The sequence below is a fragment of the Mus musculus genome, chromosome 5 (genome assembly GCF_000001635.26).
Source record: "Mus musculus strain C57BL/6J chromosome 5, GRCm38.p6 C57BL/6J".
Lineage (NCBI taxonomy): Eukaryota > Metazoa > Chordata > Mammalia > Rodentia > Muridae > Mus > Mus musculus.
In genome coordinates, this window is record NC_000071.6 from 36,679,855 (window position 1) to 36,697,819 (window position 17,965).

Below are 17,965 nucleotides of genomic sequence, written 5' to 3' on the forward strand. Positions count from 1 at the left end.
AGAGAAAGGTAATCTCAGAAAGGTTTCAAACACTGTAGTGCTGTTGGAATGCTCCTGCCACCAGCAATGGGAGTCCTCTGCTTCCCCATAACCCTTGCAGGCCATCATCTCTGCCAGCTCACAGGCAGCACCATCTTCACAAGGCAGTCAAAGAAACTCAGAGTCTATGACATCCTTTCAGACTACTTCTGGCCTCTGGGGTAGATTTCGTCACAAATGAGGCTACAAGGCTTTCAGTGGAAACTGTGACACTCTTCATGTCCTACTTAGCAGAATGCTTAGGCCTTAGCAGGAGATTAAAACTGTGCTGAACTAATGCTTTCTGAATCCAAACAAAGAGAACAAACTCTCAAAGAGAGGTTTGGGAAGTAACAATGTACTAGCACATGGGAAAACCAGCTGTGGTTACACCGTGTGTCTACCAGTAGTGAAATAAGACTGTCGACCAGGTTTTTAAACTCACCTTTTACCACCCCACACGTACCACAGGCTCCCTCCCTACTGCCAGGCACTTTGCACAGCACTGGCAACATAAAGACAACAGCCAACAGGTTTTTCCCCCCTCAGTATTTTCCATACTCTACTAGTAGGCTTTGGTTTTACTCTTGAGTATGCTTCTCTATTATATCTAATGGGGTGCTTCTGCAGTACAAGCCCCCAGTCTGTGTTGTAACTGGTCCTTCCTGACTACAAAGAGTGCACTGCTGGTTAACACAGTTGGTTCTCAAAGGTCTACATTACTTGCAATTGACTTTTACACAAACAGATGGCTAGATGAGCGGGTAGATGGAGAGATGGCTCAGCAGGTAAAGGCACTTGCCACCAAGCCTTATGATGACCTGAGTTCAATCTCCAGGACCCACATGGTGGAAGGAGAAGCTGACTCTTTCAAGTTTTCCACTCTCCTCCAGATGCATGCCTACAGAAACATACACACATATACAAGTAAATGTGCTTCTGAAATATAAATAAATGGAGATGGAAGAAGAGAAGGAAAAGAAACAAAGGCTTTCAGAAGCTCTTTCCCCCTCTTTGTTTATTTAGGGTTTTTTTTTTTTTTTTTTGGCGGGGAGAGGGGTCTGGGAATTCTAAGCAATGCTGCCTAGAAAGCATGAAGTCTCAACATGATGTAGTTCTCCTACTTGTAAACAAGCCTTGCTTGCTAGCTCCAACCTAAGCACACGCTGTGCCTGGAAGGCATGAAGTGTGCCCATACATGAAGCAGCTTCACACTCATAAACAAATCTTGTTTGCTATTCCTGACCTTGGCAAACAATTTGAAGCCAACACTTCTCATTCCTTATAGGAGGGCCCAGCCTCTAAAGCCTATGTATAACCAAAAGGAGACTGGTGAGGAATCTACAACCCAAACTAAAACTAACACTGAAAATAGACAGCAAAGGGCTACAGCTGATCCTGCTGGCTTGCTTCCTCTATGTATCTGAAAAACTAAATACAAATGGACAGTTTTCTAGACATAGTTTTCTGCCCTATTCTAGAAATACATTGAGTCTTAGGAAATGAATAAAGCTTCTTTTTAAGATAATATAGTTTAAAAAAAAAAACCAAACCTAACCTAGTATGCAGCCACAATCTTTCCATGCCAGCAGGAAGAGCTGCATGAAGATTAAGAAGCTCCATTTTTACTAGCCAAGTAGCTGAATCAAACTGATGATCTATACTAGGAAGCACAGTTGCCTCAATGACAATTAAAATTCTTTTTATACTACAGGACTGGTCTTAGACTACTATGTAGTACTTAGTAAATATCTTATAGAAGAATGGAAGCCTATAGTAGGTCTGCGTGATCTTTACATTCAGGTTAAGGATGGTGGCCAGGGAAGTTCCTTTCTGCACTGGGCAGCAGTTGATGCAGGGACTCATATCTGGTCAAAGTGCTGAGAGTAAGTGACTGCTAACTGCTCCCCCTAATGAGACAGTTGGATCACTTCCCCCTCCCAAGGCTCAGGGAACCAGGGAAGAGAGGCTGGAAGTGCAGCAGCTAGGGGATGAGGAGAAGTGCTATGGCAGGACTTGGACAGAACTCAAGAGCTCGCTGTAGCCACAGTACCCTGCACAGGGATCAGGGCCTTCACAACCAGGCAACATGCAACAAGCGGCACTGCTGGGTTCAGTATGATACAGAAATAAATATAAGGAAAAGAAGGGAAGCAGGAAACGAACTGCTTTAGGAGGTGTTAGAAAGAAGTAGGACAGGGAGTTGGAGTGGATATAATAAAAACACTGTATAAAACTGTCCAAAAATAAATAAAAGGGTTGGCTTGTTTGTTTGTCTGTCTAGATAGGGTTTTGCCACGCAGGCAGAGATGTCCTTGAACTCACTGTGTAGACCAAGCTGGTCTCACACTCACAGAGATCTGCCTGACTCTGCAGGCACTGTGATTAAAGGCAAGTATGACCATGCCCAGCAAAAAAATATGCATGAAGAAGAAAGAAGGAAAGAGGAGGAGAAGGAGGGAGAGGAGGAAGAGGAAGAGAAGAAAGAGGAGGAGGAGGAGGGAGAGGAGGAAGAGGAAGAGAAGAAAGAGGAGGAGGAGTTTTGGGGTTTTTGTTTGTTTTTGTTTTTGTTTTTAGAAGCACTTCTAAAAGCCTTGATGGATGTCTACTAATGTCCCTGGTTTGAAAGCTACATACAGAAGAAAACCTGAGCACCTTCTCGTTTTTTAATGACCAGTGTAGATGCTCAGTTTGCTTAGATGTGTTAGATGCTAAGTACTTCAGTAGGGCTACAAAATTGCAGTTTATATGCCATTTAAAAAATGTTCCTTTTCTCTAGCAGGGGCAAACTTCACATTCAACAGTTTATAAAATTAAAAACTCAAGTAAAAGATGATGGCTAAAGGGGAGGGGAAATGTATATATAACTGAGATTGACAACTGTGCCCATGCAGAAAGTCATAGCTACCAACCAAAATTTCAAGGCAAAACAAAGTTCAGTGGGATAGAATCCTAAAAGGTTTTTGGAAAAATAATGAATGAAAATGAAATGAGGGTAGGTGAGATGGCTCAGCAGGTAAAGGTGCCTGCTGAAGAAGCCCAGAAGCCTGAGTTCAATCCTAGAACCCAGAGAAAGACAGAGAGAATCAACTATAAATTAACCTGACTGCCCCCACACCCCACACCCACACACCAAGGCACATGCATCAACACATATACTCATGACATACATTAATTTTTTGGTTTTTTTGTTTGTTTGTTTGGTTGGTTGGTTTTGTTTTTTTGAGACAGGGTTTCTCTGTGCAGTCCTGGCTGTCCTGGAACTCACTCTGTAGACCAGGCTGGCCTAGAACTCAGAAATCCACCTGCCTCTGCCTCCCAAGTGCTGGGATTACAGGCATGCGCCACCACTGCCCAGCCATACATTAATTTTTTAATAAAAAAATTAAATTGTCTTTAATTTTAAAAACATGAAATTGATGAAGACTACTAGGAAATTAAACAACTAAATTTTATAAAATTAAAACTTTAATTAGGAGGGATTAAAATTTTACTCTGAAAAATACATTTAAATGAATGCCTTTAATCCCAGGACTAAGGAGGCAGAGGCAGGCAGATCTTTGTGAGTTCAAAGCCAGCCTCATCTACATAGTGAGTTCTAAGACAGTCAGAGCTAGAGTGAAACCTTATCTCAATTCTTTTTTTTCTAAGCAAGTTTACCAAGTAACAAACAAAAGGTTTTCAGAATGTCTGTAACTGTAAAGCATGAAACCTGAGAAGAGAACTGGCAAGTATGGGAAAGAATTTACCCTTCACACCAGAGCAGGAAAGAACAAGCACCCAGGACAGTGCAGGACAAGAAAGACAGGATCAGAATAACACCTGCCAGACCTTCCACAAGCCTGCCTGCTGGAGGTGAGAGACTGGAGAGCTATCTTCTTGCAAAGGGAATGACCAGACAAGCAATTCTGGCCATGCAAATGAAGGAAGTTTTGACTGGTCGATGCTACAAAACAGGGTTGCAATGAACTGAAAGCTGTCAATCCAATCAATACATTTGGTTGTTCCTGATCCACAGCAAAGGTGGCACTGTTTTTTGTTTTTGTTTGATTTGGGTTTTTGGTTTTGGGGTTTTTTTTTCCCCCAGGACCAGTCTTTCTGGACCAGTCTTGAAACTGTTCCATAGGGACCTGCTATCTTTCTGTTTTCTCAGCCATGGATGTTCCTCCATAAAACTTACTCTGTCAAAGTTGAAAACATTTTATCACATAAAATATTAGCTCATAATGTGCATATAATTTTCAGTGTAAAATTATCCTGTTAAAGTGCCTAGACATAAAACTTCTATTGCTGTGAACTATAAAATATACTAAGCCTACATACATGCAGGCAAAACATTTATTCACATGAAATAAAATAAAGAATAAGTTTTATGGGCTGGAGAGATGACTTAGCAGTTAAGAGAGATTGCTAGGGCTGGAGAGATGCTTAGCGGTTAAGAGCACTGACTGCTCTTCCAGAAGTCCTGAGTTCAATTCCCAGCAACCACATGGTGGCTCACAACCATCTGTAATGGGATCTGGTGCCCTCTTCTGGTGTGTCTGAAGACAGCTACAGTGTACTCATATAAATAGAATAAATTAATCTGTTTAAAAAAATTATCCTATAAAAAGAGAGAGATTGCTAGTCTTCCAGAGGACTCCCGTCCAGGTCCCAGTAGCAACATCAGGCAGCTCAATCCCCTGTATCTCCAGCCTATAGGCTGGGCATCTGCACATGTGTTGCAAATACAAAGATGCACACACACAAGTAAATTAGCAAATCTTTTATTAAAACAACAACAAAAACAAAAACAACAAAAACCAAGTAAGCTTTCTAACAACTACTTATACCCAAAACTACATCATGGGAAACTACACTGCAGTAGAAACCTTAGCCACCGGCCAGCCCTCTCCACCATAAGGCAATATATGAAACACTCTCATCAATGGGACTACCTAACTTAATTTTCAATCTCCAAAAACTGTGAGCCAAATAAATTGCTTTTATTTGCAAACATTAAACAAAAAAGAAACTGGTTAACACATACACAATACCCTCTAGCAAACTGAACTTCAACTTTAGGCTTTCCCAGCATTCCTTTAGAGAGTCCTAGCAAAAGACTGCAACTTGGGAGGTTAGGGCAGGAAAAGCCCAAGTCTGGGGAATACATGTGGAAACCCCCCAACATTCTCCCAAAAGATGCAGTTGAACTCAACTCTGAAATAGAAATGCATTGGCTGTTATTACTTCAAAGGTGTTTTAGTAAACACAGCTGGGTGAGAAACAGACTCCAGGGTGAAAGCAAAACAAACCCCTCCCTACTCATTTAAACACCTTTATCCCAACTACATACCACTAACATGTTCATGTACACACACACACACACACACACACACACACACACACACACAGCGGCATAATTCTTTTAACTTATTTATCTTCTTTTAACTCATTTACTCTTATGTGTTTTACATTCCATAGAACCGAATGACTCATGTTAAATACTTACTTGGCCACACCCCATACCCTCCCTCCGCCCCCCAGGTTCTTAGAATTCATTCATTCACTACTCAGGCTAGAAGTATGTATACACAGAGAAGATTATCAAGCATTCTGTATTCGCTGCCCCAATGCCTTTATTTGTAACTCAGACACTAGCAACACAATTTCATCTTCTGGAACAATTCTATTATTCCCAATTCTCTGGAACAGGTTTTAAGAGACTAGAAATACACAAATTCCAATGATTAAGAAAAGCAATAATCATAAAATAGCCAATACAAGAAACTCCCACTACTATGCTGCTCTGGGAAGGAGCTCCGTATTATACTGGCTCCAACAGAGACATGTCTGAAGACTTAACCAGTATGGCACATGAATGGCATCATCAATATTTAACGTGTCAACATTCAAACGTAATTCCTCACTTATCTGCTCCCAAGCCAACAGTGGGAGTGGGGTAGGGTGAAGTGACAAGAGACAGAATGGTATGGACAATACTTAGCAACAGGGAAAAGTTTTAGAGGTTTCAACAGGTACTCCAAATACATTTTGGAAGATTAAAGTTAAAAAACAATAGGCAGTATCAAACAACTCTGATTTCCCACTAAACTTCCTAAGCCATATACAAAAACCTGTTTACCTACAGATAACCTTATTTTCAAGATAGTTTAAGATTTTCCATATTGGGGGCTGGAGAGATGGCTCAGCGGGTAAGAGCATTGACTGCTCTTCCAGAGGTCCTGAGTTCAATTCCCAGCAACCACAAGGTGGTTCACAACCATCTGGAATGGGATCTGATGCCCTCCTCTGGTGTGTCTGAAAAGAGAAATGGTGTACTCCTATGCAGAAAATAAATAAATAAATCTTTAAAAAAAAAAAAAAAAGGTTCCATATTGACTGCATACAAAAGCCCTCTCTAGTTCATCCCTAAGCCAAATAAGAAAGAAATGTAGGTACAGCTAGAGAGATGACTTCTACTTTATATATATATGTTAGAACTAAATCTGTGGGCACTGCCATAATAAAGTAGTGTAAACACACAGCTTTAATCCCAGCACTCGAAAGGCAGAGACAGGCAGATCTTGGTGAGTTTGAAGCTAGCCTGTTCTACATACCAAATTCTAGGACAGCCAGGGCTACACAGAGAGACCCTATCTCAAAAGCAAGACTAATATAAACAATAACCAACTCAACAGAATGATTTGATCTGGTATATCCTCCGCAGAGTCCTGTTTACATTGCTTGGTTCCTAACTGGTGGCATAATTTTGGGAGGCTGTAGAAATTGCGGCAAGGGGCCAAGCTGGAGGACTAGGTCACAGGAAGGGACCTGGTTCCTATGGAGGATGCTCTCCCTGACCTTACATCACCTGCTTTCCCATCCACCAGGATAGGAACAGCCTCTGCCATATGCTTCTATTGACACTCCCTGGCCAATGTCTTTCTGACCTGACAGACTGAACCCATGAGCCAAAACTCACCTTTTTCTCCTGTAATTTGTTTCTGTTGAGCATTTGGTTACAACCAATGAAAAACTGATACTGAAAAATGATACCAAAAGAAGGGTCTGCTAAGACTAAATATATTCAAGTAGTTTCTGAAAATGGTTGGTGGCAAAATTTTAAAAGTTTATAGAATGGGATAGAGAAGCTACAAAATGGTAAAAGACCATAGTACATGATTCTCATGGGGGCTCTGTGGAAGGCTGAGTTTAAAACTGACTGGAAGTTGAAGAGACAGCTGAATGGTTAAGAGCACTAGTTGCTCTTACAGAGGACCCTAGATCAATTCCCAGCACCACAGGGCCTCTCACAACCGCCTGGAACTCTAGTCCCAGGAGATCAAACAACCGCTTCTGGCTTCCTTGAGTGCTGCTCACACCTGGTACAACACCTATCTACATAATATAAAAATAAGGGGTACAAAAGAAAAACCTAGTGGGTTAATTACTGTAGCAGACGAGCATTTGGGCTGAGGCTGCTTGAAGCTTCTAGCCAGGTTTACAGTGACTTGACAAATGTGAAATCTACCCAGAACAGGACTGAGTTGGAAGCTGTAGAAAAAAAGTATGTGGCCGTAGTAGCATATCCCAGCACCTAGGGAGGCAGAGGAGGCAGAGCCTGTGAGTTTGAGGCCAGCTTGATCTACAGAGTAAGTTCCAGGACAGCCAGAGTTACCCAGAAAAAAGCCTGTCTCAAAATACAAAAAACAAAACAAGAAACGTGTGTTACTGTTAAAGAGATTGGAAGCCATAAGGTCTGTCATTAGAGAGTGGGAAACTGGCCAAACTCACCTATGACAGTGTTTTAGTTAGGGTTTTACTGCGTGAACAGACACCATAACCAAGGCAAGTCTTATAAAGGACAACATTAATTGGGGCTGGCTTACACATTCAATCCATTATCATCAAGGTGGTAGCAAGGCAGCATCTAGGTAGGCATGATACAGACAGAATTCTACATCTTCATCTGAAGGCTACTAGTGGAAGACTGACTTCCAGCAGCTAGGATAAGGGTCTTAAGCCCACGCCCACAGTGACATACCTACTCCAACAAGGCCACACCTTCTAACAGTGCCACTCCCTGGGCCAAGCATATACAAACCATCACAGATAGGTTACAGGGGGATATAACTATAAACTCCTGTGAAAGACTTTCCTTTGATGGAAGTTACCTAGGGGACAATTTTCCCAGGTCCAGCCAGCACTCAAAAGCCATCTACACCTGTGCTCCAAATAAACCTGTAACTGACTGAATTGGAGGCAAGCCACATGGTGGATAATGGTTTTGCGAGTGTGTAGAAGGCTACAGTTACAGATACAGAGGCTTGCTTCTACTCAGATTTGTTAGGAAGACCAGACAGTGAGTAACAAGGTCAGATTCCTTGAATGACTGTATATAAAATTTTTAAGGAGGAAGCCTAAGTCACAGCAGAGACATCAAGATATTGAAGATGCCAGAAGCAACGAACATCTGCCAAAGAAAGATACCAAGTGGAACCAGTACCAAAGGATCATGTGGAGTGGGATGGCAAGGTCATAAATCAGAGCTACCTGGGCCACTGAAGCTCAGATCACATCACCACCTGGCCTAGGAGTGACAGGACTTATTGTTTGCCAACCTGGGTTTCAACTTTGCTTTGGTTCATCCTTCCTTGCTATTCCTCCATTCTGTTTCCTCCCTTTTAGAACAATCATGTTTACTGTGTCATTGTACGAAAAAGTGTAACTTCATTTGTGATTTTACACAGTATCATTAAGTACTTTTCTCATTGCTGTGACAAGATACCTGACAAAAGCATCTAAGAAGGACTGGCTTTGGCTCGGTCTGAGGACCCAGTCCATCCTGACAGGGAAAGCATGCCAGTAGTCTAAGGTGGGCTATCCACAGGCAGGGAACTGAGCGATGAGCGGTGGTACTCAGCTGGCTTTCTTTTTATCCAGTCATAGACCTCAACCTGTGGGATGGACCACCCACATTCAGGGTTGGTCTTTCCTCCTCAATTAAATCTCTGTGAAAACACTCTCACAGACATGGCCAAGACCTTTGTTCCTAAGTAATTCTAAATCTAATTGATTAATCATTACAAAAGAAGCATTAACAACCAAGAGATGACTTTGAATCTTATAGAGATAGCAGACTTTTTTGAAACTTTTTTTTTTAATTACAGTATTATTGTATCATTTCTCCCCTTCCCTTTCCTCCTTCCAAACCTGCCCAGGCACTTCCTTGTTGTCTCTCAAATTCATGGATTTTTTCTTCACATTTTTTTCTTGTTTTCACACATATACATATATAAACAAATACATGTATTTTTTCTAAATATATAAATACAACCTGTTCATTCTGTACGTTATCTGTGTGTATATGGTCTCACGGCTGACCACTTGGCACCAGACTAATAAAGAACGTCAAAACTGTTAAGAAGTTGAACTTGAATTAAATGCATTGTGCATATGAGATGGCCATGAATCTTGGGGCCTCAAAGGCCAAATGTTGGATTGGAATATGAACTATCCCCACTGGCTCATGTTCTGAATGTCTCGTCCCTAGCTAGCAGTACTACTTGAAAGAAGGCCATCTGGGCAGGAGTGACTCTAGGATTCTGTTATCCCTGTCCATTTTCTGTCTGGCTTTCTGCTTGCTGGTTTGCTGCGATATGAACAGCCTCCACCATACGCTCCTGCTTCTATGAAGTGATGTGTTCTCACATGCTGTCCCTAGAGGAACTAAAATCCTATAAATCCATGTTACCACCAGGTACTGTGGTAACAGCAACACCAAAGTAACTAAGGCACCAAGCTCTAGTGTTTTCTACACCTGCTCAAACGAGCTGAAAGCTACCCCTTACTGATACATCTGCTATCTACTGGGCCCTGCATTGAGTCACAAAGTTCTCCAGAAAGCTACTTTGACCCAAGCCCAGTCCTTCTGAAATCAGATTACGAAGTGATTCTGAGTTAATTCAGTCAAATATCTAATGAATGGATACTGTGCAAAAAGGTTATAATTATACTGCACACTAGAAAGAATCATCAAGTAGGAGTCTCTTCTCTTCCCTTAAGACATTAAGATCCAGGAGATGCCTCCATGCAAAACAAAAAACCTAAAATATCATAAGCAAACAACAATAACAAAACAAGTTGAGAGACTAGACTAGAGATGGATCAGCAATTAAGAGCACTTATTGCTCTTACAAAAGATCCAGGTATAGTTCCCAGCACATACACTGAGCAGCTCGCAACTCCCTATAACTCCAGTTTCGGTAAATCTGATGCCCTTTTCACCTGTACACATGTGGTGCACACAAATTCAAACATGCACATAAAATAAATAACACTAATTAAGATGGAAAAATGTATCAGAGAGTAAAGAGTTAATTCTGAAAATCAGATACAAAGAATATTTCAGTGAAGTCTTCAAGATTCCAATAGCTTGATGGATGGAAAGGGAACCAGACAGTCATGAGATAGCCAGCAATTCCATGCTAAGGTATAAGGTACTGTGGCTTGAATCTGCAATGTCCCTTGCAGGCTCATGTACTGGTCCTCTGCAGGTTATTGGCACTTTACTGGGAAATGTTGGACATCTCTCATTGCCCACCTCCTCTCCTCCTCTCCCCTTCTCTTTTCCTAGCTATCAGGAGATGAGAAACTTTGTTCCACTATATGTCTTCTACCATGAGGGTACTGAAACCACAAACAAACCTTTCTCCCACTTAAGATGTGTATGTCAAATAAAAGTCTAAAACAGAAAATTGGCCCCAGAAAAGTGAGGTCATTGCTGTTTGCTGCTGGTGTAGGTAGAAGCCTTTGGACCCAGTCTTACAGGAGGAATATTAAAGACTTTAGAAAAACAAGCCAGCTGGGCAGTGGTGGTGTACGCCTTTAATTCCAGCACTTGGGAGACAGAAGCAGGCGGATTTCTGAGTTCGAGGCCAGCCTGGTCTACAGAGTGAGTTCCAGGACAGCCAGGGCTACACAGAGAAACCCTGTCTCAAAAAACCAAAAAAAAAAAAAAAAAAAAGAAAAGAAAGAAAAAAAAACAAGCCAAAGCCAAGAGTGTTGTCAGTAGAACTTAATGGACAATTTTGGTGGGAGCTCAGAAGACTAAAAGTCATTAAGAATGTGGGCATTAAAGACAGGTTTCAGACAGCAAAGACTGCTGGAAACTGGACTAGAAACTGTACATGTTACACTATAATAAAGAAGATACCTAAATTTTATCCATTTATCAAAACACTAAACTCCATGACAGGCTGAGTTTATGAGTGATCCACTGGAAATTCCAAAGGAATGAGGTTTACTAACAGCTATTAGCATTTATAATGAGAAAAAAGCAGCAAAGACTGAAAAACTTGCATCATGGTCAGAAAAGTTGGGGCCAAAGAAAGTGTGACTACTGAAGAAATTAGGGCCATTAATTATAAGAGGATTATCATCAAGGCAAAGGGTGTCTCCAGGGCATCTTAGGAACTGGCCAGAACTCATACATCACAGGTTTAAGGACAGTAAAGCGTAAACTAATTTGGGATACATCTTCCTTGAGAAGAGAGAAAATATCGTGAGTAGACAAGGCCAAGGCCATCTGGGAAGCTGTTTCCCCAGGATGTGTCCATTGTGCTCAGGCACCCAGGTACTCTTGAGGCTGCTGTAGCTATGGTCTCAGGGAGCCACTACAACTGCAACTGGCAGCAATCCTTGCCCTTCCAAGTGATACTGAGTTAGCAGGTTTCCACCCAGATTTCAAAGAAAAGCCTGAGAGGTTGAGAAATATGTGATAAGAAGAGAGTCCCTGCACTATGACGTCATTGAGTGGAACCATCCCAAGAAAGTTCAGATGGGCTGCATGCAAACAGCAAAGCCAAATGGCAGGGTTGCCCAAGCCCTCTGGAGCCTACAACATACCTCAGAAGACAGACAAGGAGCAGCAAGCTTTAAAGTTTGCCTTGATGGGTCCATGCAATCCTTACTGGCTATTCCGTTCTACATTTTAGAATGGAAATGTTTACTCTGTGCCCTTGTGTGTGTAACTTTTTTTTTTTTTTTTACAGGAACTCATATAGCTGAGATATTGCCTCAAGTCTTAGAAGAGACTTTGGACTTTTGAGCAATGTTGAAATATAATACATTGGGGACTCTTGAGATAGAGTAAATATACAAATACATTTTGGGGCCCAGGGTGGAAAGCTGTAAATCTGAAATGTGCCCCTTGGGCTTATTTGAACATTTGGTCACCAGCTGAGGGCACTATTTTTGAAGGTGCTAAAAACATCAGAAGGTGAAACTTAGTAGAAAGAAGTAGGTGGCTGGAGGCAGGTTCTTTGTGTGTCTGTCTCTGCCCTTTGTCTGTCTTTCTCTGTTTCCTGGCTTCCGTTAGGTTGAGTTCTCTAAGCTACCATATCTATCCTCTGTCGTGATGGACTGAGTTCTCAGAACCGGAAGCCAGAACAGAACTTTCCTCCCAGAGGGTGTTCTGGGAGCTGCCTGGCATGTGAAGTACAAGAAGGCATATAGTTTCAGACATAACTAAAAGAATAAACACAGGCGGCAGTGCTTTTAGGGTACATTCTTAACCCTTTCTATACTGCCTCTTAGTGAAGGGAAGAGTGTACATTCTTTCCTAGAGGCCAGCAATAGCTTCAGAGGGTAGAGCAGGGGAACCAGGCAAGAAAGCATTCAAGGAAGGTAGATTAAAAAGTGCATAGAGGGGCAGGGGATGTAAGTGGGTTGGTAGAGTGCTTGTCTAGAATACATGATGCCCCAGGGTTTAATCCTGAACACTATAAGAAAAAGAAAAAAAGAGGGGAGCAGGAACAACAAAAGCATGAATACAGAGCTGGGAAAAATCTGATGCCTGGGCTCAGCAGTTAAGTAATTATACTCACTGCTCTTCAGGAGGACTAGAGTTCAGATCCCAGCTCCCAAGTCAGGCAGATCACAACTGCCCGGAACTATGGCTCCAAAGAAATCCAACACCACCTTCTGGTCTCTAAGGGAAAAATATGCATATACATGCATATAAATAAAAATAAATCTTTCTTTAAAAAAAAAATCCGGTAATCAAAACCGCTCTCAGGGCCAGTAAGATGGCTTGGTAGATAAAGGCATTTGCCAAGCCAGCCTGGAAACCTGAGTTCAACCCCTAGATGCCAGCTCACTACAAAGCAAAAGACATACAGAAGATGAGACTTCTCGTTTCACAGAGACTGAAGGTCACGAGATATAACAAGCTTGCCCACAGTGACCCAGGAAGCAAGAGGGGGGCTGGAATGTAACTCCAGTCTTTCCAATCCAGTACTAACGAGTTAATAAGTCTTCTTGAAAGCAATATTTTATATTTAATTTCCACAAAAGAAACATTTTAAGAAAAAGCATGCCGTCCATCCACAGGGCCTACAGCAAGAAGGAATTCATTCTGAGGGATTTCCAAAGGCTCCAGAGAGGATACAGTATCTTATAAGAATCTTTTGAAACTAGAGAAAGCAGAAGTGGGGGACCCTCAAATCAGAAGAAAGAGTATAAATCAAGAACATCTGAAACTGCTTGGTGTGATCAGAGCAACGGTAGTCTTACAAGGTAATGTGGAAAGGAGATGGCCAGGACAGGGTGACTGCACTGCACTGCCAGGGACCTCCCACACTGCGTTTATAACTGTACTCTAAGCTCCAAATCCCAGGTGCTTAGACGCTTGCAGGACCAGAGGCTGCCATGTGTCTGGGAAAGAGAATCCTGGAAACCAGGCAAAGTAGAGAGAAAGCAACAGTGGCCTGAAGACAACTGACTGCTTCCAGCCTGCAGGGGAATCTGAGGACTCAGACATATCAGCACTAAGCGGCATTTTAAGAGCTTGAGTGAGGATGACATTACTTCACATCGCCCCCTCTGCCTCTCTATCCTGCAAGGCAGGTCTCAGCATTCTTCCCATTTCACAGATGACAAAACTAGCTCAGAGGCCATTAGCTGCTCCAAGTCAAATGATGCAAAAAAACAGGGGCAAAGCTCAGGCTTGGTGCATTTCCACACAAAAGAAGAAGAGCAAGTCCAACACTTTTAAAGAGCCCTGGGATAAAATCAGGCACAGATGGAGCTACACAACAAATGGGAGCAAGCAAAACACCATTAAGTTTCTTTTTTAAATGTTCATAATTTGTATATCAAATCAATCATTCTTTAAAATTCTTAATTTGCCTTGTTAAATGTTGCCATGTTAAAAATATTTACCCTTATGTTCAAAGAACAATACATGTATCTCTATGACACTAAATAAGAGTAAAACTCTCCTACTTTCTTAATGAAAATAGGCTCATATAAAACCTGTTACAGTCAATTTGAAGGCCTATTTTGTTTTACATTCTGAGAATTTAATAGCGGACTTCATCTGGGCTACATTTCCAGCCCTAACTACTTTTTAAATGATTAAACATTTGTGGCGTCCCAGCGATGGGGAGGCTGACATGGGAGGACCCCTGAGGCTTGCTGGCCAGTCACCCTTGCTGAACTAGTGAGTTCCAGGTTCAGTGAGAGACCATGACTCAAATCCCAGCATTTCAAAGTCAGAGGCAGACATAGCTCTAAAGTACTTGGCCAGCCTAATCTACCTAGTGAGACCCTATCTCAAAAGTAACACCTGAGGGCTGGAGAGATGGCTCCGTGATCAAGAGCACGGGCCGGTCTTCCACAGGACCGGGGTTCAATTCCTAGCAACTGCACAGTGGCTCACAACTGTATGTAACTCCAGTTCCAGGGGATCTGACACCCTTACACAGATATACATGCAGGTAAAATACCAATACACATCAAATAAATATTTTTAAAACAATTATAAAAAACATCTGATATTGATCACTGGCCTCCACGCGTTAAATATACATGCACCCAAACACACACATTAATATATAATTATAATTCAATGTTTGTCTAAGAGAAGATAGTGGGGAAATATGATAAAGGGACATTATAGAGATATATAAATGAACTTGTGAAAGAACACGTTTTAAAAGTACATCAGTTGGCAAGAATAGCAACTAAATCTACAATAATAAGTATCAACTGCAAGAAGCCTCCATGGGTATTTCAAATGCACAGTTCCAGAATGGTTTTTGTCATAAAGATCCTGAGACCTAGTTAAGAATGGTTCAGCCCAAAACATCTGCGGGCGAATATTTGACCTTCAGAATGCAGAGTGACAGATATTTTTCCCCTTCTTTTAAATCTGAAGTCTCTAAAACCGACAAAGTGTCATGCAACGGGTCCTATACTGGTGGCAGAAATCTTGCGTGGGGTTTTCACTGCATAGGCTTTTCCATGGCATCACCTGTTATCCAAACTGCACGTCCCCGGCTCCTCGGCAAGCCTCTCCTACCGTTTCCTTAGCAAGCCAAGAACCAGAAACGCAAAATGCATTGTCAGTTACTTGGGCAACAAGGCAAAGCAGGTGATGAGACCCAAGAACCCCGTTTAGTAAATGACTCCGGAGTCGCATGTCCCCCTCCCGTTTATCCCCCATCTCACTTTTCTTGGTTAAACCTTTAAGGTTTGTCTACAGAAGGGCAAACACTGAAGGGAGGGGCTGCCAGGTTCGGGGTCTGCTCCCCACTGCTCGCCCTGTCCTGGCCTCTACGCAAAGCGCTCAGCCCTGGCCCGGCGTCCACCGGGAGCTCCCGGGACGCCGGCCGGAAGCCGGGCCGCGAGGGTCCGGGCGGTGGCGCGCGCAGGCCGGCGACTCCGGGGCCTGTCACTTCTGCCCTCGGCCGTCACCTTCTTCGACCCCGCGCCATAGGCCCGCGTGCCCGCCACTCACCGCGCCGCGCCCGCCCCCGACCGCCGAAGGACAAAGCTGAGGGCGCGGGGCGAGGCGAGGCCGCTGTCCTCAGGCCGGGCCGCCTCAGCCCGCCGCGGCCCATTGTGCGCACTCATCGCACGCCGCCCGCGGGGTCCTCGAGCCGGACATCCCTCTGGCCCGCCACCCGCCACGGCCCCGCTCCCGGCCGCCGCCTACCTGCCAAGGCTACCGGGTGGGCGCCTCTCCTTGCGCTCCGAGGGCTGCAGGCGGCTGCCGAGCGCCGGGCGGCCCTGGCCTGCGCCTTACGTAAAGCGGCGGCGGCCCCAGCGCCAGGCGGCGGAGGGCGGGAGGCGGCGCGCGGCAGCCGCTCCGCTGCGTTACCTGGCAACAGCCTCAGCGCCCGGCCAGCCAACGCCGCGTTCCATATCCTTCCGCCCAGGCGCCGGGATTACATCAGCGCGCCGGGGCTCCGCCCTCGTGCTGTGTGGGTGGGGGAGCAGCAGGCGCGCAGGACTGGATTCTGGGGTCCTGAAGATCCTGACACCACGAGGCCGACCTGAGGATCCGAGGCTTTGAAGCTTTACCAGGCCCTGAGAGAGGGCTCCTGGGTCGGTGACCTCCCGCTGGGTCACTGAGACCCGGCTTTGCAGAGCCCTTCCAACACAAACCCCCGCGTTACACCTGTCCGCGCCCCCTCTTCGCCATGTCCTGGAATGGCTGGAGTGGGCGGCTTAACATAAAGACTTCAATTAAAAACAAAAAGTGACATGGCTTTTTTATGTTATTATTAAGTAGGCAAAAAATAAAAGACCTTCTGGAAGATTCGGAAGTGGGAGCCAAAAATGTGCACTAACCTTTTAATCAAAAGCCTCTTCCCACCTACTCACCTTCCCTAAATGTGACTCCTAGGCTCTTCCAGAAAAGCAGATGTAGATGTCAGAAGTACCAGGAAGAAAAGCCAGAGATGTGCCTTCTATACAAAGGCAAGAACAGGTCCCGTAGGGGAGTGACCTGCATGTAGTTCATCAAACTCATTGAGCACCGCCAGGCACCAGGCCCTGTTCTTGGGTTCAGAGTCTGAGACCCGGAGTTCCCAAGCTCAGCTCAGGCTTCTGGGAGGAGCAGAGAACTGGAAGTACTTTTCTGCTGAGGTAGGCTGGACTCTTGTATGCAAGCCAAGGTCAGGAACCTAAAAGAACTGTCCTTTCATAGAATCCATACTGTTCCAACAAACATCTTTTCACTCTCCCGGAGAAACCCAAAGTAAAGCCTTCCTGGAGAGACCCGGAACAGGCTGGGGAGTGGGTGACGCCTCGGGATGGAGGCAGAATTTGAGCACAGGCCTTTGGCTCTATTGTCGGGGATCTTTTCCTTCACCCAAGTCTTACCCTTCCTTAGTTTGCTCCCCCTTTTGTTGCCTCGGGGTTCATTTGAGGTGAGTCACAAGCCACAGTTTTATTTACTACACATCTTTTGGTTACCTGTTCCAGGGCGGGCAGCCAGGCAAACTCATATAACATGCGAGAGAGTGGAAAATCCAGGGTCATCTGAGAGTGAAGGTGGGCATAAATGGTGTCAGGATCTTCAGGACCTCAGAAGCCAGGCTTGCACAGACCAGGGAAACATTTCCCTAAATATGGAGAATTTGCACACATTTTTTGGTACATACATCCATAATAACATTAGTGTCTCCTAGTCTGTACCTTCTGTAAAGGCATATCGATAGTAGGGCAGTTTTAAAAGAGTAACAAAGTATCGCAAACATATGAAAGGAAAGATAACACAGCCACTTTGTAGCCATCCTGTTGACTATAATCTGTGTGTATGTGTTCCTCGGGTGATTGTGGGCAGGCACCTGTGGAGGTCAAAGGGTAACATCAGTTATCAATCACACTCCATCTTATGTTTTTTAGACTTATTTATTGATGTGTACTAATGGATCGCAGTGTGGGGTCAGAGGACAACCCACAAGAGTCCGTTTCTCTCCTTCTACCGTGTGAATTCCAGGGATCAAACTTAGGTCCTCAGGGCAACAAACTTTTACCCACCGAGAATCTCTCATCAGCCCTCTGTCTTTTGTGTTTGTGTGTGTGTTTTGGTTTTTAACCTTGTGAGACATTGCCTCTCACGGAACCTGGAGCTCATAGGTTCAGCTAGACTGGCTTGCTAGCCAGCTCGGGG

At 43.9% G+C, this 17,965-nt stretch overlaps 1 protein-coding gene across 12 annotated transcripts in view; it reads right to left on the reverse strand.

The window, feature by feature from the left end:
- Positions 1-16,878, reverse strand: part of D5Ertd579e (DNA segment, Chr 5, ERATO Doi 579, expressed) — a 96,250-nt gene extending 79,372 nt beyond the window's left edge. For 5 of the 12 annotated variants that reach the window (XM_011240750.3, XM_011240747.2, XM_011240749.2 and 2 more), the window contains exon 1: positions 16,001-16,084. The gene's annotated coding sequence lies outside the window, so the exon portion shown is untranslated. Of the gene's footprint in view, positions 1-12,887; positions 12,992-15,316; positions 15,644-15,802; positions 15,883-16,000; positions 16,175-16,671 lie in introns of those variants that run through there. The other 7 variants (XM_011240743.2, NM_001081232.3, XM_011240744.3 and 4 more) reach the window with 7 other exon arrangements.
- Between the last annotated feature and the right edge of the window lie 1,087 nt (positions 16,879-17,965).